The following is a 24,444-nucleotide window of genomic DNA, read 5'->3' as shown; positions in this document are numbered from 1 at the left end:
ATAGCAGTGATTTTATTTTTGGACCTGAATAAGGCTTTTGATACAGTCTCGCATCCAGTTTTGTTGCAAAACGTACAGCTGTGTGCCTTCAGGAAGATAGCTTTAGAATTTTTCTCTAGCTAGTCAGAGAAGTCAGCAGTACGTATGCTTAAACAACATTTCATCTTCGGTCGTAACAGTTCGTTTTTTTCTAACAGAAATCTCTCAAGGTTCTGTCCTAGGACCAATTTAGTTTTCTCTTACCTTAATGGGTTACCATCAATTGTTTTACCCGTTTCCTGGGGTTTAACGTCCCAAAGCGAATCAGGCTATGAGGGACGCCGTAGTGAAGGGCTCTGGGAATTTCGGCCACCTGGGGCTCTTTAACGTGCACTGACATCGCACAGTATACACGGGCCTCTAGAATTTCGCCTCCATGGAAATTCGGCCGTCGCGGCCGGGATCAAACCCGCGTCTTTCGGGTCAGCAGCCGAGCGCCATAACCACTGAGCCACCGCGGCGGAGCGGTTACCATCAATCATGCAAAACCATTATGTATTGCATGTCTATGCGCGCCTGCGTCGTGTGGGTCGCTGATGATGGACCAAATGAAACCCCCGCATTTGGTCCGGAGGTTGACGATTTCAGGGAAAAGTTCCTGTGCACATCGAATCAGCAGCTGCTCGTTCCTATCCTGATACCCGTCGGTGGGCTGGATATGCCCGCTGAAGTCCCCCCATCAACAGTACTTCGTGCTGTGGAGCCCATCGCTTTATACCTTCGATGATTCACTGCACAATGCAGAACTACGTCGCTGCCGCCATATTTCTCGCGTGCAGCCGCCAGGTACACGACGGCTACAAGCACAAGGACAATAACGATATTTATTTATTTATTTATTTATTTATTTGTTTATTTGTTTGTTTATTTATTTATTTATTTATTTATTTATTTATTTATTTATTTGAATACCCTCAGGGCCTGAAGGCATTAAAGAGGGGAGAAAAGGCTGTCATAAGTTTCTTGCACCTCTCTCGCTTTGTGCGCGTGACTCTCTGCCCACAGTGACGGTATTCGAAGGCGCGGGCTCCTTACCCAAGCAATGCAGTCCTAGGAGGCCGAGCACCAGGCCGGGGCATAGCTTGTACCCATTTTGAGAAAACCGGTGGGAACCAGCCGGCGACGGGAGTCGAACCCACCACCTCCCGAAGCCGAGGCGGGCGCTCTGCCACGAGGCCACTGCTGCGGTGGCAGCCTAAGTGTTTTCGCCGCAAGAGCCCACCATAGCACCCATAATAGAGTTATTGCGCCAGAGCACACCCACGGATTCAGCTTAAGCTAAGGACGACGCAGCGAGCTATGGAAAGAAAATGATTGGTGTAACGTTAAGAGATCGGAAGCGGGCGGAGTGGATGAGGGAACAAACGCGGGTCAATGCCATCCTAGTCGGAATCAAGAGGAAGAAGTGCGCTTGGGCAGGGCATGTAATGCGAAGACAACATAACCGGTGGTCCTTAAGGGTTACGTGGTGGATCCCAAGAGAAGGCAGGCGTAGCAGGGGGCAGCAGAGTTAGGTGGGCGGATGAGATTAAGAAGTTTGCGGGGACACGCTGGCGAAGGGCAGGGTTAATTGGAGAGTCATGGGAGAGGTCTTAGCCCTGCAGTGGGAGTAGCCAGGCGGACGATGACGATGATGATGACACCCACGCCACCCTCTTTGCGGCATTCGCCGGTGCGGTTGCAGCCAGACCAGCGTCATCAGAAGTAAATCGGAGGTCCTTCCGATTGCGTAGATGGGTCTCCGCAACACCATAGACAATGACGTCTTCGTTGTTCAGCGCCGTATGCAGCTCCGCCCATCTTAATGCCTTCCTCGCCCCGTGGAGATTAAGAAACCTTACGTTGAATGCGGTGGTTGTGCGTTTGCTGTGGGGACGGCGCCTGCACCTAATCACTATCCTGCTGCCTAATCAGGCAGCAGGATGTATTGGCCGATCATTTCCCCTACTGGATGTACTCGTTAGGGAGAGCTAGCTGCATGCCCCACGTGATAATAAGCGTCATTCCGCATGGTGGAGGTGCGTGCATTGGAATAGAGTCCAGTAGGACCCACTGTTGCATTGGCATGATGGGTGCCGGCTTTCTGTAGCCACTGTCGGTTTGTGCCACATCGTCTCTGTAGCGATGTTGACCTCGCTGCTGGCACTGCTTTGGGGGCAGCTTGGGAGGTTATGGTAGCTTCAGTGGCCTCTTGGGGCGTTGTCGAAGGGACCTCTGACCTAAAAAAGCCCGCAGTGATATCGGCTTTATCTTCTCCGTCACGAAGCAGACATCCTCAGGGCTGTATTGCAACCCGTCCCTTGCACGCATCTCAGGACCCTTTGACACAATGGTCAGGTCGATGAACCGTTGTTTATTGTTCCGTCACCACCGCTTTCGTTGCGCATTGGCGGTGAGAATGGCTGCACAGACTTCTCCGCCCCTTGTAGTGACCTCTGGGATCGAGCACACGATCAGCCCGGCCGACCGGTCTGCCCAAGTGGCGCTCAGGGCTCCGGTGGCAGCCCCGGGATCTCGTCGAATTGCATCAGCTAGTCCGCCAGTATGGACGACATACTTTTTGGCCTGGCTTCCCGCTCGTAGCTGGTGACATAGCACATCACATTTTCTGCACTGGCTTTTTTACTTTACAGAACGCCTACTGCTTTCGGGAGGTTAGCAGCCGTCTTCACAGCATCGGCGATCTTACCGACGTTGTTGTCACCAACTTTTGGCCTAGGCCTGATCCGGGTGCTGCCTTTGGTGACCCTGGTTTGCACATTTTAAAGCGTTAGCGCTAAGGAGATCCTTTCGCAGAAAATCAGCCGGCTTTGTGGGCGTCGTCGTTAATATTCAGTATAGAGAATGACCAATTTTGCATATATGGGCATATGTGCAATTCTGCATATATGGGCACGTGGCTCACTTCTTCACTTTTATTTTTATGATTAGGCTTTAAGACCGTCATGCGATGCTGCCTTGTGAGTTTTACGACTTTCACGCATGGTATTCCGGGCTGACGGAGCCAAATGCGGTGACTCAACAAAACAGTAGTAAAATAATCATTTTCTGCTTTTATTTGTTTAAAAACAGTGTTCTTTCCATCAATCTCAGTGCCACACACAAGACTTGGGCCAAGAATTTCGCCTGCGAAATTCTTGTCCACCGAGATATGTGAGACAGTTACTGCGCCATTTTCTTTCCCCAAAAGAGAAAACAGTTTCCAGTTTTCAATTTGTCCATTCGACATGTTCTTTACATTTCTTCTTTTCCCAGAACTACGAGGAGAACACGGCAACGAAAACACAATCAAAAAACCACAGTGCGTGACTCCAGAGCCACCATTTTACAACTTATCGGATGACTGTTCTAAGGCAGATATTCTGTTTATATTCAACACCACAAGTGGGTTCTGCGAAGATATACTAATCGACCCCCGCTATCACAACAACACGTTCGAATCCCGCTTCAAGTGTGTATCAACCTGTAATCCAGGTAAGTGGCTCTCTAACTGTGCACGTCACACGTCTTCTAGAACACTGTACACACGTCCGTTGTCTACTCCGGCCGTGCCATCTGGTTGAACGTCAGGTTAGTGAGTGCCCGCAGGTGAACACTGTCACTTTAGATACGCCATTAGGCTGCGTAATGGCTCACCTTGCGTCCTTTATGCGTCACATTGCGTTTTTCATCAAGTGTGGTGATAGCTCTCCTCGCCTGAGCTCTCAGCCATTATTGGTGCGCGTGTTTATCGTTTGTCCATCGTCCAAAGTGGTTTAGTGTAGTGCACAGTTTTTGACGTTACAGCATCTAGGCCTGCGTATGAGTGCGTTGCGTCTTGTGTAGCGTGTGTTTCGCAGGCGTGTGAAACAGCGATCTTGCTTTTAGTTAATAAAATTTTAGCGCGGCCGTACGGACAATGCGATAACGCGTCGTGGTTGCTGCCGTTGTCGTCCTTGTCTAACCGCGTTTACCGGATGGTCGTAGCTACAGTAGTTGGCGTATTTACAGCACGGCGGTGCCGCGAACTATTCAACGTAAAGTGTTGTATGTGCCCTAGGCTGCAAGACCGGTTACGAGCAATATATGTGCCGCATAGACTCGTGTAAGGACCACTTTTTTTTTCTGGATTTTGACTAATTACGATTCTTAAATGAAAGCTACATTCTTTTCACACAGTTTCTTCGATTACACTGCAACACAAATTATGTGTACCTCGTTTATGAGGTACGCATAATATAGGCAAAAAGGCTTTAAACTTCGAGTCCAAATCTCTTAGCAAATAAATGCACCTTTCGCTGCCGCGCAAGCGGCAGCAAAGCCACAAAATGCCGAACTGTCGGATTTTACCAAAAAAAAAAAAACATGATAGCAGTGTTCCCAGTGTCGCTTTAAACCGAGCCTCGAAACGAAACCTAAGTGAAAACCGAAGTGCGAGCGCATCTAAAATTTGCATTTGGCATAACCGCGCTCATTCGTCCGTCGATTTCTTTTTATGTGCAACATCATTTATTTTATTAATTCGCTTCAGGCCAAGGCGCTTCATTCTGCGCTGGGAGTCCATGGAACGCTTGCAACGGCTCAACCGCAGGGAGCGAAGTGTCGTACTTCTACAACGTGTCATCTAGAGAATGCCAAGAATACCCAGACTGTGGAGGAAACCAAGAGAAAACAACGGATGTGAATGGCTTCTACGATGATATCAATTGCGATTTTCAGTGCAAGTGAGTATGCTTTTATAGTTTGCAGTGCATTAATAGTTGCAAAAAAATATGATAGACCACTAATGAGCATACTCTATGCAAGAAAGCGTCCACATATCTTGAAGTGACCAGTTATCGCTTTATGTGACAATTTTTGCAGTTCAACCACTTGATATGCTGTTTTTGTTTTCCAGAGGGTTTACCGAATCAAATGTACACGGATGCAATAAAACCAAGCAAGTTGATTGATGAGACACCCCCAGTATACTTGCAGCTATTCCAATGCCAAGCTGTTTGCAATAGAAAGTAAACGTACTGCTGCAATCTCCTTTGTTAATTACCTTCAAAGCGCGCCTCCCTTCTGCAGTTTTCTAAGCAAAGGTGGCGCGCTGCTTTTAGATCAAGAGTTCTACTCCTCGGGGTACAACTTCCGATTCCGATGTGGATGAGGCAATCACCTTCAATGCCTCACAAAGTGAAACCGAACTTAACTGCGTAGTGGTATGGCCCAAGCTGTAGTAGTATGACAACGTGATCATATGACTATGACCACTGGGTGCCTCACCTTGACATTCGAACTAGATATTTGATTTGAGACAGTGGACAGCACATTGCCTTCAATGCTTCACAAAGTGAAACCGAACTTAACTGCGTGGTGGTATGGCCCAAGCTGTAGTAGTATGACAACGTGATCATATGACTATGACCACTGGGTGCCTGACCTTGACATTCGAACTAGATATTTGATTTGAGACAGTGGACAGCACATTGCCTTCAATGCTTCACAAAGTGAAACCGAACTTAACTGCGTGGTGGTATGGCCCAAGCTGTAGTAGTATGACAACGTGATCATATGACTATGACCACTGGGTGCCTGACCTTGACATTCGAACTAGATATTTGATTTGAGACAGTGGACAGCACATTGCCTTCAATGCTTCACAAAGTGAAACCGAACTTAACTGCGTGGTGGTATGGCCCAAGCTATGGTATTATGACCACGTGATCTAACTACGACCATTGGGTAGCTGACCTTGACATTTGATTGGAGACGGTGGAAACCATGCTTAGCAGAGCGTTCGCTCGTATAGCTCAAGCCACGTTGAACCCTAGCTATTTTTTTTTGCTGCTCGGTGCTGGCGCGTCTCGATTGTGCTACACATGAAAATTTAGTGCATGCAGAGTAATTTGCCCCTAATTATACATACCCAGCAATAAAATTACAATAAGCAAGAGTGTCACGCAGGGTGACAGGATCTCGCCAATGTTGTTCACCGCCCGTTTGCAGGAGGTGTTCCGAGGCCTGGATTGGGAACAGTTGGGGATAAGAGTTAATGGGGAATACCTAAGCAATCTGCGATTCGCTGATGATATTGCCTTGCTAAGACACTCAAGAGATGAGCTGCAAGGTATGATCAATGAGATAGACTGACTGAGCAAAACAGTATATGTCTTAAAATTAACGTGCAAAAGGCAAAGTAATGTTCAACAGTCAGAACAGCAGTTCACAATTGCTAGCGAGGTGCTGGAAGTGGTAAGGGAATACGTGTACTTAGGACAGGTAGTGGCTGCTGATCCGGATCATGAGGGAAATATCAAGAAGAATGAGAATGGGGTGGAGCGCATATCGCAGGTTCTCTCAGATCGTGAATGGCAGTGTACCGACATCCCTCAAGAGAAATGTATACATCTGTATCTCATCGGTACTCACCTACAGGGCAGAAACGTGGAGGCTAACAAAAAGGGTTCAGCTTAAGGACAGTGCGCTATAGAAAGAAAAATGATAGGCGTAACCTTAAGAGATCGGAAGCGGGCAGAGTGCGTGAGAGAGCAAACGCGGGTTGATGACATCCTAGTTGAAATCAAGAGGAAGAAATGGGCTTTGGCAGGGCATGTAATGAAGGCAAGAACCGCTGGTCCTAAGGGCAACGGAGAGGATTCCAAGACAAGGCAAGCGTAGCAGGGGTCGCCCGAGAGTTAAGTGGGCGGATGAGAATAAGAAGTTGGCGGGGATACGGTGGCTGCAGCTGGCGAAGGACAGGGTTAATTGGAGAGACATGGGAGAGGCCTTTGCCCTGCAGTGGGTGTAGTCAGGCTGATGATGATGATGAACATATCACACTACCCGCAGCACCTCCCCGGGGTTATTGCACCGATAATACATGCAATGATCGTTCCTAAGCTGCAGGTTGCGCCGCTGAAGTAAATATTCTTGAGTTTCCAGAGCTCTTTGATGATGTCATTCATGGAGGGAGGAAAGAACTCAGGAAAGGCAGTTACGTCACATTTTTTGAAGCCCCCTGCGTCCCCCCCTTATTTGGCCGCCATCTCAGCGCGCTTGCGCATGTGCAGCAGCCAACGCAGCAGCAGACGACGCAGCTGCGCCCATCGTTACTATTGGCTGCGCCGGCGGCCAAATACTCCCAGTAGCCCTTGCGAAAGCGCGTCACTTCCGGCACACTTTCTGGAGTGCAGCTCGGATGGCGAGGGCCTCTCCCGAGTCTTCCTTCCTCCATGATATCAGCTGAAAAACTCCCCACAGAGCCCATCTGGCGGTCTGATTCTGCTAAAGTTCGGAGGTTACCAGAATGTCACGTCACTTGCGGCGTTCAGAACCGATCAGAGCTGCTAAGCACGGGTACTACAGGAGAAATAAAATTGCAGGACGCCGCCGACTGCCCAGCTCACAAGTTGTGTCACCTTCTGCTAACCTCCGAGAACTTGGGACGTATCTGCGATTTACTTGATGATTTTGTAACATTAATATTATGCTTGGTGCTCCCTGGGCGCGTTAAACGAAGCGTCGTCTTTTCTTATTTCGACTAATATGGTTGCACGTTGTGAAGGGTCTGGCTTTCATACAAGTCCTGTTTTTCTTGATCACTACCGGCTTTGCCTACGGAGCCTACCTGCATAATGGAAGATGTCTTCAAAACGAACCGAGATCCTTAATCAGCAACGGCTTTTTAAATTCGTGAAAACACAATGATGGCAAATAACACCGCGGCCACGCAAAGCAAGTAAAAATCCGATGTTACCAGACAATAAACACCAGAATACAGGCGCGTCGCTCACAGAAAGACTAATTCCTAACTCGTATCTAGGAAAAAAATATGAAGAAATGGTTTTTATAGCCCTTTAGTTCTCGTTCCTTCGAAGCTGCATATCAGCAAGCGAAACTTGACAGCACCACCCACTGCAGCTTAGCAAGGAATGCTGAAGCTATCAACTGCCCCTAAACAATGCGCGGAACAACGAGGAACTCTGCCGAATCCGAATGTCACTATACGAACCTCGAATATGCTGTCGTGTCATAATACTCGTGTGACACGAGTGTAAGGTCAGTTAGTGAACACGACGCTTTCTTTAACGCTGTCGCATATGGAAGAGTGACATATTGTTCTTGCAAAACACGACCTATTCTGCGTTACTCAGATTCGTGTTCAGACTGACTTGTGTGTAACTCGACCCAGAGCACAGGCGCTTGCTTTCTTGCTTTCTGCCATCTTCCAAGTGGATCCTCTCGAATGCGGTTGCTGCATCAGCAAAATATTGTCATGTAGTGGTGACTGCAGTCCGGAGAATAGGAAGACTGCGAAAAAGGCTTCTAAACAAAACTATTTATTTGGGCTGACCCGCGCACTCAAAAGAACTGAATCACTCGGCGGTGGAGTAAGCAACAGGCGTGCTCGGTGGCCGTCGAATCGAATGTCCGCCGCTCTCGGCCGTGCTGAATTTAAAGCTGATAGCGAACTTTCGAGATAAAGCTTTCAAAATTACTAGAACATTCTGGAACAACGTAGAAGCGGCTCCGCCTGGATGCGATCAATCGAGATAAATCTTGCTGCTTCTTGCATCACAAACAAAGTGATGAAGTGGTGTGCCGTTAGCTTTGAAGAATAACAAACAAACACTACAAGAATTAAAACCCACACCAGGGGGTCTGCAAGGAAAAAAATGAAATGAAATGAAATGATTCGCGGCAATATAAACAAGTCTTCTGACATTTGTGCTGCCTCAGTTAGCAGTCATTCTTTTAAATGTCAAGCGGCAGTTGTAGGCGGCTGTATTAAAGCAACTTCCATGGCTACACCCATAGCTACACCCGGGCCTTAATAACATTGATATTGTAGCGAAAGCTACACTAGGCTAGCAGGGGTACATTTGGCGTTGCCTCCAAAAGACCACTACTGCGCATGCGCCGTTACCAATGGAACCATGGCGCCGCAACCGCGGCGCCGCACTGAGCATGTGCAGAGTCGCGCCGCGCTGCTGGGATATAAGCCGGAAGCATTGCGCTCGCTCTTCAGACGCGCACCATGGAAGAAGGAGAGCGGCTGTGCTCGTCACCGCAGCAGTACAGGTCGTGTGAAATCGAGTCTTCCGATCCAGAAGTCGTCGCATGGTACAAGGCCGGCCGACAGCGTGAAAACGAGGAGAGAAACGCTCAGCGGGCGGCCGAGATGACAAGAGAACGAGAGGAACGTCTCGCGAAGAGACGCCGCCAAGCTGCTGAACGACAACGACGGCCTGTCGCTAACGAAGTGTCAGTAGACGAAACTGCTTTCGCAACGTGTATCCTTGCCGAGCTGAGCTAAGCCAATGCCAGTTTCTTTTTCTCTCTTTCGTTCATGCGATAATACGTGGTTGTTAATGCCACACCTTTCTAACCTTTCTGAGAAATTACAAATAAAAGTTAAAAGGACCGACAACTAAATTTTAAGCACCCTTTTTTTTTTTCGGACCCCAATAGAAAACTTGCTGCCTGATTCTGAAACAGCCACCGAAGTTAGCTAGGAATGGTTCGTTGCATCTCGTCATGGGAAAAGTATACTTCTTGGAAACGAGATATATCAAATGCCGGCAATACAAAATACCCCCTTGTATAACTTTTAATTCAACATTTCGCTCAGATCCGCTAATAGCTGACTCTGTTAATAGCTTTTTATAATATTCAGTTACCTGTCGGCCAGGCACTGCAGTCAAGCCCTCTTAGGCTTTGGCAGGCCATGACCATCTATATTTTGCTTTCCTTCATGCACAATAAAGATTGTATTGTATCGTATTGTAAATGAACTTCTATGACCGCTTTCAGGGAGAATAGCTATTGATTTGTTATTACCAGAGTTCAGTATAAACAGTTCAGCTGTACAGGGGTTTGACTGTAATATCACGCACTCGAGCAGCCACGAAGCATATTCTACAGACGTTAATTATCAATTATTCTCAAGTAAGGTTTTCTAACTAAATTCTTGCGTTATGTTTCCAATCTATGCCAGACACAATACAAAAGGTTTAGGTGCAAAATTATGTCAGTTGACGAGCATCATTATACTGCAGCAACAGTGCAGAATGGCGCACAACGCTTAAAATATACTTGTATTATATGTAGCATCAAAACCAAGCCGATGTACGAGATGAAATTCCCTGATTGTTCGAAGCAGCGACGACGTACCAGGTGCCACGTGACCACCAAGGACTAATCCCAGCGCGCCACCAAATTTGAAAATCCATCGCCATCAGAGGAGCTAAGAGGCTGCGACCACGGTAACTGCGACAGTATCGACATCGCTACCAGAGAGGGCAAGTGTGGCAGAGGGCGTGAGAATGCCATGCGGGCGGCAGACGTAATAAATAAGAAAAAAAAAGAGAACCCTCTACGGCCACGAGCGGGATCCGAACACGCGGCGGCGCGAACCGATCAGCTTAGCTGGCCACTGCATCAGACCGCTATGCCATGGCCGATTTGTTTTTTTATTACCGGTATAACGTGTATTCCTTCCCGTGGTGAACGTTCATCTCGTAAATAAATCCATCCCCTTTGCCGCAACTTCGTGCAGGTGCTGGGTAGTCGTCCTGTACACCGCACAATCTCGACGAAGCATACGCTTGACCAGCCTATATCACCTGAACGAACTGGCATGGAGAGGAAAGAAGGACAAGGCCAATTTAAAAGCATATGGAAGGGTTCCAACCCGCGCCTCGAACGCCCGGAACAGGCGAGTTCCTGCCACCTGTATTAACTCATTGCAGCGTATTTGCCAACGACCAAGTCATCGATGAAGACCATAGTACTTATATTTAATATTCTTTAAACTAAGATGCATGCCTACCACAAGCCGCTGTGTGCCGTTGTCGTCTCTTGTGAGCGTGTGTTCTTTGGGACCTTTGAATATTTATAAAGAAGGGTTCAAGTTTCGTGCTTTCCAACGCTGAACCATTGTACGAAAGGTCAGTCATTATCATTAATCAAGAGTTCGTCAACCGACAGGAAATATGGAAATGCGGCCACCAAGCCACAATTAAGGATGGACGCCACTATGAATTTCTCGAGGCCGCAGCGAGTCTACCAAACCAAAAAAAAAAGAAAAAGACTACAGCAGGCAGCCATTTGTGCGCAAATTCCGCCAGAATATATAGATGTCCTTGTCTAGTGATCTATGTTACGCCTAAATCAACAAATTATTAACGTTTGGATGCCATTTGCCGCCCAGAAGATCGTGTCATCAAACTGGGCGCGCCAAGCTTAAACAGCTATTATAAAAGCGACCTCTTCGAAACTGGAATCTAAAGCATGTCTCAATGCACGAAGATTACCCCTGTTCCAGAATAGACGGTTCTGCAAGTTCGAGCTCTGCTACTCCCACGTACCTAGCGCTTTCATCTACGTGACCAACCATGCAGGCCTTCGCTACATGGTATGTCTTAGTGGCATTCAAGCTTGCAGGTACTTCAACCTTAGAAATTTTTTTTTCTTGTTTGAAGTTTAGAGGACTCAAGAGCCAGTGACACGTAGTCGTTAAGAGCGCCATAAAGCAAACGGGCTGAAAGCAATGATTATCTAAATTCTCACTGTTAGCCACGTATAAGTCAAGTAATCAGCACCTTTTCAAGTACACAGAGAACATAGAAAAAAAAAGGTTTCGCGGTGGCGTCTGTGGCCAATAGCGAGAAATGTTGCCTGTAGGCTTTCGCTTTACAGCGATAAGATATCATTAAGTTCTTTGAAGTATAATAATCACAGTTATCAAGCTAATAGATCCACTGCATCAAAAGGGCCTCCGCGAAGCACAACGCAGCGAGATATGGAAAGAAAAATAATAGGTGTAACGTTAAGGGATCGGAAGCGGGCGGAGTGGGTGAGGGAACAAACGCTGGTAAATGACATCCTAGTCGAACTCAAGAGGAAGAAATGGGCTTGGGGCAGGGCATGTAATGCGAAGGCAAGATAACCGGTGGTACTTAATGGTAACGGAGTGGATTCCAAGAGAAGGCATGCATAGTAGGGGGCAGCGGAAAGTTACGTGGTCGGATGAGATTAAGAAGTTTGCGGGAATACGGTGGCCGCAACTGGCAAAGGACAGGGTTGATTGGAGAGACGTGGGAAAGGCCTTTGCCTTGCAGTGGGTGTAGTCAGGCTGATGATGATGTTTAGTGATTAAAGATGCATCCTGTATGACTTATGTTATCGTGTGAGTTTCTAGAGTGGTTATGTTGAGAGGGTTGGAAAATGGCCCAGAGGTTCGGGTGATCGGTGCTGTATGTCCGAGTGCATATTGTTAGGGCATACGACCTACGCTGACCAAGAGCGCGCTGCGCTATACGAATAAAGAAGAGGCGCGGGGCGAGCGCGAGAAAGAGAACGAAAGAGAATCGACTCGGCCGGTTGTGTCTGGGTCTCCTGCGTTCCTGTATGCCTTCATTTGCTCGTCCCAGCCTCTCGCCGCCGCAATACTGTCTAGCTCGATGCGGTAAGCATCCCACGAGATAGTGCCATCGAACGTGGGTAACTCCACGACGTCCAATGATGTGCCCGCGCCGAGCACGCTATTGGCGGCGACGACCGCAGGTACAGCGACGGCAGAGCCGGGGACAGCGGTGGCGGGGACGCCCCAAGGCACCTGACCCGTGTTCGGCTCGACTGGCTGAAGGCGACAGAAGTCGCGCCGGAGGGCCTCCATCTCCTCAGCCTGGGCAGTCAGACGAGCCTCCCATGCGTCCATCCGCTGGGTAACCATATCCAGGAGGCGGCCAATACCGGCGTCCAGCCGCAGCGGAGGACCGAGCCCCTCCGAGCGCCCAGGTCTAGCGGTGCCGGCCGCTGCGTCGTCGGCGCCATCGGCTGGTGGCGGAGTCCTATCATCTGGAACGTCGGGTACTTGATACGGGTACTTGAGCGGCATAATCCCACCGCTGCCACTAAATGTTACGGGACGGCGGGCCCGCGCAGAGGAAGGCATACAGGAACGCAGGAGACCCAGACACAACCGGCCGCGGCGATTCTCTTTCGTTCTCTGTCTCGCGCTAGCTCCGCGCGCTCTCCCCTCGCGCTCGCCCCGCGCCTCTTCTTTATTCGTATAGCGCAGGTGGTGGTGGTGTAAAACATTTATTTATACTATATACAGAGGTATTGCTTGGACCGTGCCTGAAGGGCCCGGCCCTCACAATCACTAGGAGGGATCCCTAGTCCGGGACACCTGTGGCCTCCGCGGCGAACCGGCCTCTTGTCACCAGGGCTCGTTGGTCCTGGAGAGTTGAGCAGCCGAGCAGGGCAGCCTCCCAGTCCTCTCGGGTGGGGTGGGGGTGGGGTGGGAAAGCAGGATTGGCAGGGCATGCCCACACCATGTGATACGTGTCCGCAAACACTTCCCCACAGTGTGGATACTCGCCCGAAAAAGCCGAATTGAAATGTTTGAGCACTGCCGGGCACAGTACCGTGTTGGTGTAGAGGCGAAGTAGCCAACGCTCCTCTGCCTTATTGAGGCCTTTACAGGGGGGTGGGTATCGGCCGTGAGCGTTTTGATACAGGAGAGAGATCTCACGAAAAGTAATAGCCGGATTAAAATCAGTAGCCGGATCAGGCGGCGAAAGAGGCGATGCCCGGTGGTTAAGCGCGCGGGCGGTAGTGTCCGCTACCTTATTTCCCTCTATCCCCGCATGTGCTGGGGCCCAGATGATGGTGCGCCGGGTTGGGAAATCCCGGTACTCACATCTGTGTAAAATTTGGAAAGCACGATCTGGGATTTGGCCCTGTTCAAAATTGCGGCAAGCTTCTCTTGAGTCGGTGATAATGACTCGGGACGCTGGATCCGCAGCTGCAAGTGCGATAGCAACTTCCTCCGCGAATGTAATGTTGGGGGCACGGAAGGTGAGGCCCTGAACTGGGTTGTTTTGGTGGACAACGGCAGCCGTGTACCAACCCCCATAGTGTGGACCTGCCGCGTCCGTGTAAAATACCCCTGGTCGAGCACCATACTGCTTGGAAATGGCCTCCGCTCGTGCGAGGCGGCGGCCATCATGGGCATCTTTTGTCATGTTATTGGGGAGGGGGCGAACCTTTAGTGCGAAGCGCCAGGCCTCGGGCATGGATACCCGCTTCTCCTCTTGGATTGTGTAATTGATGTGGAGGCAGGTCTGTAGGCTGCTACCCGCACGTGTTTTGCTTAACCGCAAGTATTGATTGCTGAGATGAGCCTCGCGCAGCTCCCCAAAGGTGTTCGTCATCCCCAGGCCGAGGAGACGTTGGTTGGATGTTGCAATTGGGAGGTCGAGAGCTCTCTTATAGATTTTTCGGAGAATCACTTCGAAAGCGTTCTCATCGCATTTGCGCAGGAGGAGGTACGGTGCCGAATACAGGATTCGACTGGTTACGAATGCATTGGCCAGCCGCAGGGCGTCTTTGCATCGCAACCCCCCTCGTTTGTTTGATACCCGGCGGACCATACGGCCCACCTGATCCCCCACCTTGCGGAGTTTCTTCAGCGTGGTGTCAATCTTGCGGTTCTTTTGTATGTAGAGACCCAATACTCTGATTTCATCGTGTTCAGGTATCGGGCCACTAAGCAGGGAGAGGGCAATTTTGGTTGTGCACCTTGGATTGGGACGTATGTGCACGAATTCCGATTTGCTCGGGGAGCACTCAAGGCCGCAGCGGTGTGCATAATCGTTCACAATAGCCGCCGCTCGCGCTCTTGGTCAGCGTAGGTCGTATGCCGTAGCAATATATTGCATTCGCGTGTGGCCCCATATTAGGCCGGGTGGCTTCCGTGTATATTGTACATACATGTCCTGTCTCTGCGGTTATTGTTTGCAAAATGTCGACCGCATGGAGGTGTGGCGTCGTGTTTTTGTATGTTTGAAAATGCGCTGCGCGGTAGCTGAGGGCATTGTCTAACTGCCGTCAGGTTGATGGGGGTGACGTCTGCTCCTTTCAGGATGTCGCAGCCCAGCTCCGTACAAGATAAGCGCGCTAATTCCTTGTCTCTGTGTTGTGTTAGTGCGGCGAGAGTGAGAAAGAGGCCAGTGTGTTGAAGTCGCTGATCTGAGGTGTGTATGGGTAGACTTATAGCGGCCTTGAAAAGGGCGTTGAGTGAAGAATCAAGTTTTCTAGTTTGTGTTTGTGCTAGCGTTAGATATGGGGCGGTGTACAGGAGTCAGCTATACACCAGTGCAGTGACGTGCTGCGTTGCTTGTTCTTCTCTAAGCCAGTGTATTTTGCTATGGATCCTTCGGATTAGGTGCGTGAGATTTCGGCAGTCGTTTTGAAATTGTGCAAAGTTAGGGTTTGCTTTGTTGATAGCCAGGAAGATTTGCAGAATTCGGTTAATTATTGTGGACACGAAGGAGACGCTCTAGGCTTCACTTTAAGCGCAATTAAGTAAGATGTGATGACTCTCAACGGTTCCACTGATCAGGTTCAAGCGTCTGGCAGCAGCGTCAGCGGAGTGTTTCTACACCAGCTCCTCTGACCCCGTTCGCTTTGCTCTTCCGCTTTGGAGACTGCTTCAAATATTGGATGTTGGCCACAGTTGCTGCAGCCCTATGATTGGTCCACTGGTGGTCACGCGGTGTCGATGACGTCGCTATACTCTCAGTCGCAGATTGTGGGTGCTTGCGCAGTGGTATAGCGATTAAGCGATGCGTGACTGCCCCTGCAGGTGGCTGTTTCAAACACAGCCACCGTTGGGACTTGTGCGACCCAGGTTGCTCTTCCCGAGCTCCTGTAACGCTCATGCACAGCGCCATGGTAGGCAGGTGGCAATTGCACTGAACTGGCAAAAGTGGGCAGTTTGCTCACTGTCCGGTGGCCAGGTTTCCACCAAGGTCACGGTACCTCTCTCTACCAATGAGAGAATATCGAGTGGAATTTCAAATCTGCGCTGCTGTCTGATTGGTCATTTCGGGTCATGTGACCTTGATCACGTCATGAGAGAATTGACCAGTTTTAATGAAGGGAAATATTAAAAGTAGCGCGTCAAACCATTAAGACAAAGCTTAGCCTAAGTGCCCCCTGAATTTTTGTTCAAAAAGAGTTTTGTATCAAAGAGGGCTACACGTGCTGTTTAGGCTAAGAATTTCACCTGCAAATTTCTTGTTCAGCACTATTGAAAATGTTATTTCACATTTCTTTTTTTCCCAGAACTACAAAAAGGACACGGCTACGTAAGCACCACCAACAACCCACAGCGCGAAACTCCACAGCGACCATTTTACAATGAATCGGATGATAAGTCTGATATTCTGTTTATATTCAACACCATGAGTGGGTTGTGCCAAACTGCACTCATCGACCCCCGCTATCACAATATCACGTTCGAATCCCGCTTCGCGTGTGTATCAACCTGCAATCCGGGTAAGTGGCTCTTTAGCTGTGCATGCCACACGTCCGTTGCCTACTCCGGCCGCACCTTGAGGTTGCCCGTCAGGTTACTGATTCGAAAGTAGGCATACCGTTGCGACCGGACGACGCAAGTGCCCTCAGTGTAGTACTGCAACACTCGCTTCCAATGTGATAGTCGAATGCGTCACAGGTTCTTCAACGGCATCGTTGCCCAAAACGGTCCAACAGCGATCTGTGACGTAAGAAAGATGTAGTGGGACTGTTGTCGCCGGGTAGGGATAACAGGTTTTCAAAATTTTACAAAATTTTCAAAGCACTTTTCTGATCGGAGAGAGCACTTATGAGGTCATGTCTTCGTTATGAAAAGTATAGCACACCCCACAACATAATATTCAAGTAAAACACCATAATATTGGCGTGAACGTGGCGGAAATGCACCGAGAGCGGGAGGGGGTAGGGTCTATCGATTCAACGGAGCAGCGCGGAACTTGATTGAGATTTCGAATCTATAAACGTTTATTTCGAGGGCTACACGAAGGTATATTGCTCTAGAATTAACGAGGGCCTTCGAGCCTTTTGTTCTTGTTTCAGCTAGCGTCTTCGCTTCGGCGGACGCGGTTGTTGCGACGCGCGTCTCTTCGCTCTTTCCTCTGATCTTTTAACTCTCTTCTATCTGCACGTGGCTGTCGGCAGGCCAGTGTACTTTCTTTTTCAATTTCTCTGAGTCGCAACAACATTATAGGGGGTAAACTGGGCAGACTGTGCGCGCGTGATCACATGTTCGGCCGCCATCTTCAATCTAGGGCGGAACAGGACAAGAAATGTTAGAACGCGAGTAAAGAGCTAACGCTCTTAAAAAAACAGGAAAGAAACTGTGAAAAGATTATTGTCGGCCACGGCATTTGCTTTCTATATTGCCAATATGTTAAAGGTGCACTAAAGAGGAATATGAACTCGTCTTTTTACCGCGGAAACTCGATCTACACGTTCCCAGTATTCTTAGAAACTTAAATCGGATTAAACGCCCCGGCTCCCGCCTATTTTTGAACTCACAGCTGAAGGTAGGAGCCGTCAACTAACACGTGGAGAGCCTTTCAGGCAGTCGCGTGGCGGCTTTGCTTTCGCTGTTATTTTGTTTCTTTTAGGTTTGCGTGGATAAATAGGTGTAGTCAGAGACTACATAGCTGCCAATTAGGCCCACAGAAAAAAAAATACGCGTGGACACTTTGCTATCGCCGATCACTACGTATCACTTCCCTGATGGCAGAGCGGCAAGCCGCCGCGGGAATGGCTAAAAGCTGTGGCAGGTGGAGGCGAAAGGGAAAGGGAGAGATTCTTCGCCTTGCATAGACGGCGTGCTCCGCCGTCCCGGCTCAAGACGCGTGAGAGCCATCGTCGCCGGCAGCACGCCCCGCCCACGCGTAATCGCAACCAGTTCTTCTAGCACTACGCGTAAACGAGACGCACATGTAGCAAGGAAAAGAAAACAGAAAGAAACGGAGAAGAAATGCGCACAGTTATCATCAACACTGACATTTTTTTCTTCATGTGCAACGCCGCTGTCTTTCGATAAATGCTTTCAGCTCAAGGCGCTCCATTCTGCGCTAAGGGCCCGACGGACGTTTGCAACGACACCGAGGTATGCGATTCGAGAAGATCGTACTTCTTCAGCATAACGTCAGAGCAATGTGAGCCATACCAAGACTGTAGTGGAGACGAGGAGAAAACAGAATATGTAAATGGACGTTACGGGGAAGAAATTTGCAAATTTCAGTGTGGGTAAGCATACTTTTTCTAGTTGGCATTGCAGCCATAGTTTCCACAGAACATAAAATAAGCCAACTCTAAATTAGCGTCGACAAGAATTACGAGCATAAATGCCTTCAAGACAATGGTAGTTGCGTGCCTAATATGTCACCATCGCTTCAGACGATTGTTGAAAACAGATTGCTCAGTTTGGTCCTTTCTTATCGTTCTTATTTTCTTTTTCAGGGGGTTTAACACATCAAACGTATTCCCAACCAACAGAACCGAAGTGGCTGAGGAATGAAACGTTAGCCGACCAAAATCTAGATCTTCAAAACGTGACCAATTTCCGAGATCAAGGAAACGCATTCAAGCACGTCTTCATGTCTGTCTTTTTTGCGCAAGGACGACCCACTGAATTTTGTCTGCTCGGTGTGTCGTGAATACGCCACACATTCAGAGTGGAGACAAAGTGCTTTACTCAGGATTCTTGCAGCCTTACGCAAGTACGAACAATTAAAAAAATACCACACAGCATTTACCTGCTAATCAGTTACGCTAGTGCAAGCATTCCTCCGGGTATCTGCACAGCATCGCTCTGTGCAATATTTGTTGCCAAGCATGGTCTGCAAGCTGCGCCGGTGAGAAATCTTGCCAAGCTACATAGCTCTTCGATAGTACCATTTCTGAAACTCCTTTTAGGGCACATTGAAATCCGGCGGTCTGACTGGGCCACGACTGAGAGGTTAGAATGTAATGCCACATGCGACGCTCAGGCGAACTACTTTCAACGCTGCTTGGAACACCAATCTATTATTAAAGTTGCTGGGTGCCACCGACAGCTCACAACCGGCTCATAGGTGGCGTCACCGTCAGTTAGCCTCTCCAGAGCGGCCGCGCGGAATGGTGGGTTTTGAAATGACGTTGCAGCCGGTGTGACCAACGAGCGATGCCTAGGTTCGGTATGCTACTCGTCTCGTGTACACAGTCATTTCAAATAGCAGCGTTTCATTTCATATGAAATAAAATTAATAAAATAGAATAAAACTGGTTTTGAGGAAAATAAATGGCACTGAAATTTCGCAAAAATCTTTAAATGCGCACTTGAAATAGAGGTTAATTAGCTTAGTGTGTAGGCAGGGCTTCCTGTGCGAATCGTTCGAGTAGAGAGGCGGCTCGAGTCGAAGAAACACTGTGTCGCAGTGAAAAATGGCCTGGCTTAGCTTATGGTTAAGCCTAGGATGCGAAGCATACCGCCGGCGGAGGCTGCGCGTCCGCAAGCGAGCGCACGAGTTGAGCCCCAGCTTACACAGCTGTTGTGACGTCATATCACGTGGTGCGCCGATGTAGGTCAAGTGGTAGCTACGCGGCCGTGCGCGGCGTAGCAAGGAAGAGCTCGGTTGTGCGGCTAGTATGCTTCGCATAAAAAAAAAAAGGGTGGAGAGAAAGAAACATATTTTCCGACCATGGACCGGGTCGCCATCTCAAGTCGGAGAATTGGAGCCCATATCACCAAACATGTGGGCGAATTAGACCCTTAAATATCGATTCCAATAAGCACTTCGTAGGGCACCGGTGCAGGGCTTTAAATATAACTACGATATAATGAGCGACAAACTTAATTCGTGCGGCACGCATTCCAACTACGACAGCCGTACTGACCGCGACCATTCGAACTGTGAACGGCATCACGGGTAATTGCACAGAGCGAAGCTGTGCCGTGATGGTGTCGGCACCTCTTCAATGCACGACGCGAAAAAGGCTGCAGTCAGCAGAAGGTAAAGTCTTTCAGTTGTAGGTACTTTCCAGGCTTATATTGATGCTCTCCTTTCGATAAAACTTTCATATTTGCAATACTGAAATGTTAATCTTTCAAACTTAATGCTCCCCCTTTAGTTTTGTAGCACGCTACACGACTAATAAGGCTTTACGAAAGCCTGCCGAAGGATTTGGTTGATTAAGTCTAAGGTTCTCCAGACTCTATTATCGATTACCTTAGTAATCACTAACCGTACGCTGATCGGCCAGTAACTGAACCGAGGACAACACTGCGAGCTATGGAAAAAAAAATGATAGGCTTGACGTTAAGACACCGGAAGAGGGCAGAGTGGGTTTATGGTTTATGGGGATTTTAATGTCCCAAAGCAACTCAAGATATCAGGGACGCCGTAGTGAAGGGCTGCGGAAATTTCGACCACTTGGGGTTCTTTAACGTGCACTGACATCGCACAGTACACGGGCCTCTAGAATTACCCCTCCAACGAAATTCGACCGCCGTAACCGGGATCGAACCCGCGCCTTTCGGGTTAATAGCCGAGTGCCATAACCACTGAGCCACCGCGGAGGCTGGCCAGAGTGGGTCAGCTAGGGAACAAGCGCGGGTTAACGACACCCTATCCGAAATAACGAAGCAGAAATCTGCTTGGGCAGGGCATGTATTGCGGGCAAGAAAACCGATGGTCGTAAAGGATAGGGTAGCAGGGGGCGGCAGGAAGTTAGATGTGCGGATGAGATTAAGAAGTTTGTGGGTACGTAAGGTATCCACAGCTACCACAGGAAAATGTTAATTGCAGAAGTATGCGAGAGGTCCTTCCTGCCGCGGATGTAGTCGGGCTAGCGATAATGATGATGATGATAGCTGGACTACCCACTGCACGAATGCGTGCGCGCACTGCCGTGTTTTTATGCCACGCATACACAGCGAGCGTTAACACTAAACGAACCTCTATGCACTCGTTGAGTTGCTATGAGCCCTCATGTGGCAGCAACGGAGGCGGGGCGTCCACTTCATGTCTACGTACAATCCTTGCCTGTTCACGGCGCCTTCACCCGAGCATTTGTTTTTACTTTCATTTCCCTCTTTTCGTTTCTGTCGCGCGTTCTATGTGGAGACAGTCACGCAGATATAAAGAACGAGGATGACAGCGTTGCTGCGAGCGCAGAAATTTGATTGACGCGACAAGACAATCAACAGGCACACACAAAAGAATGTCATGCGCATAGAGAAGAAATATGGACACTACGATCATGTGCAAACACAGTCAAGAGCACGTGCGAAAGACGCCACAAATGCATGCTTTCACACTACAGAGCATTCAGACTGCGTTCTGCGAAAGTACAATAAGCGAGTTATTTCTCCGATTCACATACAATGTTAGATTCTTGGTGCGTGACCTTTGAGTCAATACATAAAAAGAAAGTTCAACGGGCGGTTACCACTGTGTGACGCAGGATTCTGAGAAGAGAAGTGACGTATTTGAGTTTCGTGATATAATAAAGCAAAGAACTTGGGAGCGACATGCATGCATGCATACTTTTAGAGCTTTCTTTAGTTTTCCACACATATGCCTTCTTCTACTGTGGTACACTCTTAGAAGAAGGTAGTAGTACTTACTAACTTTGGGGTAGTAACTGGTTGTCACATATGTTACTAGCCTCTTAGTAACTGCAGTTAATAACGGGAAGGTTAGTTACAATTACTAACCCACTGAGTTAGTAACGGCTGCAACCCGCAGTTAGTAACGGAAAGCTAGCAGTATTTACTAAGAAAATGAATCGAAACTCGCATATGTTGCTAGATTCTTCGTACGGTGTGCTGGCGTCGCTTGTCAGATTTACGCATACTAGAAAATTAAAAAAGCTTCATAGTCAGTTTGACCAATTCCGGAAACCAGACAGAGCTATCAGAGCGTGCTGGCCGTAAATCATACGCTTAGGTTTAGGTCACACTCGCGCACTGCGCGCACAAAGGTAAATCTTTCGCAGTTTTATATACTCTGTAAATGTGACTCTCATTTACGGGCTAGTGGCTTTTAACGGTTGAGCTAAGATACCAGCGTTAATTATGAAGTTTAGATTGTAGAAACTGCTTAGTCTACCTAACCATAGGCCCCTGCAGAAATGTGTAATTACAAAACCAATTTATTGGCGCGATTGTCTGCGTCAGTTATATTCTTTGACTTTATTTTAGGGTTTAAGGAACGGTTACTAACTAGAATCAGAATCAGAATCAGAATCAGAATATATTTATCTAACATCATGGCGATGTTGGGTGCACCGGCAAAAAGCCAGTGGCAAGGCTTGACGAGGCCGGCGCACCCTACAGAAGCTTGGCAGTGATACACTTGTTCACGTTAACAAAGCAAACGAAAGAAACAATACGAGGGCACTTTCAGAGAGAAAAAAAAAACGTACAAACACACAAGACATATAACAGTTGTTGGCATTATTTAGCTATACATTTATAAGGATTTCTTATTTAATAAATGTAGGAGAGTGAAGTTCAGCATTTGATACCCGTGATTTGTGCGGGTCTTAGGTACAAACCAATTCAAAACTGTTCGAGTAGAGTATTTAGACTCTTTGTATTTCAGTCCAGACAGCTGTAACATAAAGCAATTGTTTTTAACAACACTTGTTTCGTACCGTCTTAAGAGCAACGTTTCATACAACTGGGGAAGGGGGGTGATGCCGATTGCCTGAAATATCGGGCCACTATGTTCTAGTCGCGGAGCATTCACAATGCTACGAAGAGCTTTTTTTTTTTTGAAGAAGGTGCAAACGATTAATGTTGGTAAAAGACGTAGTGCCCCAGACCAAAAAGCAATAGTTAAGAACAGAAGAAAAAAGTGCGTTATACAGCATTTGCTTAATACGCTTCGGCATAAAGTACCTTAGTCGACATAAAATACCGACAACCTTGGACTGTTTGTTTATTACCATTTCGACATGATCATTCCATAATAAGTTCTCATGAAAAATCACACCTAAACTTTTGATGACTCGAACAATCTGGATGAGTGACGAGCCCAATCTTAAAGAAAGTGGCGATCCGTTAATAGGCTTACTGCGAGGTCTGAAGAGCACAGCTTTTGTTTTCTGGGTGTTAATGCTTAACAAATTGCATTTAGAGCATTCTAAAAGTGAGTGTAGACAATGTGATGCTTGTTGCTGAAGATCTTGTAAATGTGAGGCTCTAAAATATAAAGTGGTGTCATCTGCGTAAATAATGAAAGTTAATAAAATAATGCGAAAATAATGAAGGTAGTAACTAGCGACCATAGTTAGTAAAAAGGTAGTAAGGGCGGCTTTTACTCAAAATACCTTGAAGAGGGTAGTAAATAGCTGATAAAAAGTACTAATATGAAGTCAGTTAGTAACTGCTGCACTTACTACCTTTCTACCGCCCTTTTACCAACTTTTTTTTTTAAAGAGTGTAGGCCAACTGCAGAACGAAGCTTCTTTTCCTCGTCAAAGGACCCCTTTCCAGCCTATGGCACAGGCCGATTCTCATGGACCCCCTAGGGTGACAATGCAGGAAGAGGACTGTTTCCTTTCATCTGCCGCTCCCTGCATTGTCACGCTAGTAGGCTCATGAAAATCGGCCGACGCCATTGGCTGGACAGGGGTGTTCCTTTGAAAGGGAAAAAGCCGTTTTGTTCTTGAGTTGTATCCTACAATATCATTCCCCAATATCCCTCAAGAGAAAATATACAACAGCTGTATCTTACTGGTGTTCACCTATGCGGTAGAATCATGGAGCGTAACGAAAAGGGTTCAGCTTAAGTTAAGGACAACGCAGCGAGCTATGGAAAGGAAAATGATAGGTGTAACGTTAAGAGACCGTAAGTGGGCAGAGTGGGTGAGGGAACAAACGCGGGTTAATGACATCCTAGTCGAAATCGAGAAGAAATGGGCTCGGGGCATGGCATGTAATGCGACGGCAAAATAACAGTTCGTCCTTGAGGGTAACGGAGTGGATTCCAAGAGAAGGAAAGCGTAGCAGAGGGCGGCAGAAAGTTAGGTGGGGGCGGATGAGAATAGGAAGTTTGTGGGGATACGGTGGTTGCAGCTGGCAAAGGATAGGGTTAATTGGAGAGACATGGGAGAGGCCTTTTCCCTGCAGGGGGTGCAGTCAGGATGATGATGATGATAGCATTTCCCTCTAATCCGCTGCTCTAGACCCGCGCACAGAAGAGGCAGCCGCTGAAGTCCCGGACCAAGAACCGGAAACCACACGTACGCCTCCAAAATCTACCAGTAAAGTTTGAAATTCATTCATTCATTCATTCATTCATTCATTCATTCATTCATTCATTCAGGCAACGCGTTTTGCATGAGCGGGAGATACTTTTAGGAGGATGGACAGTGCGCACGTGTCTGTCATGTAACCCTGTTGCCGGAGTCTTGGTTCTTGCTAATTTTATTTTTATTTCTGAGCAGCCAGCGCCATCTTTAGCTTTTTTTCGTCAACGATATGTAAGCAAGCATGATATAAGTTTCCTTTAGCAGTGTGTATTCCTTTGTTGTGTTTTCGCGTGCCAAACCGCCAAAAAATTAAAAAAAAACGAATGCAGT

Source organism: Amblyomma mixtum, chromosome 8, assembly GCF_055824585.1.
Source record: "Amblyomma mixtum isolate Tamu chromosome 8, ASM5582458v1, whole genome shotgun sequence".
NCBI classification, from domain to species: Eukaryota; Metazoa; Arthropoda; class Arachnida; order Ixodida; family Ixodidae; genus Amblyomma; species Amblyomma mixtum.
The sequence above is the reverse complement of the archived record's forward strand: the minus strand, read 5'-3'. Positions refer to the sequence as shown.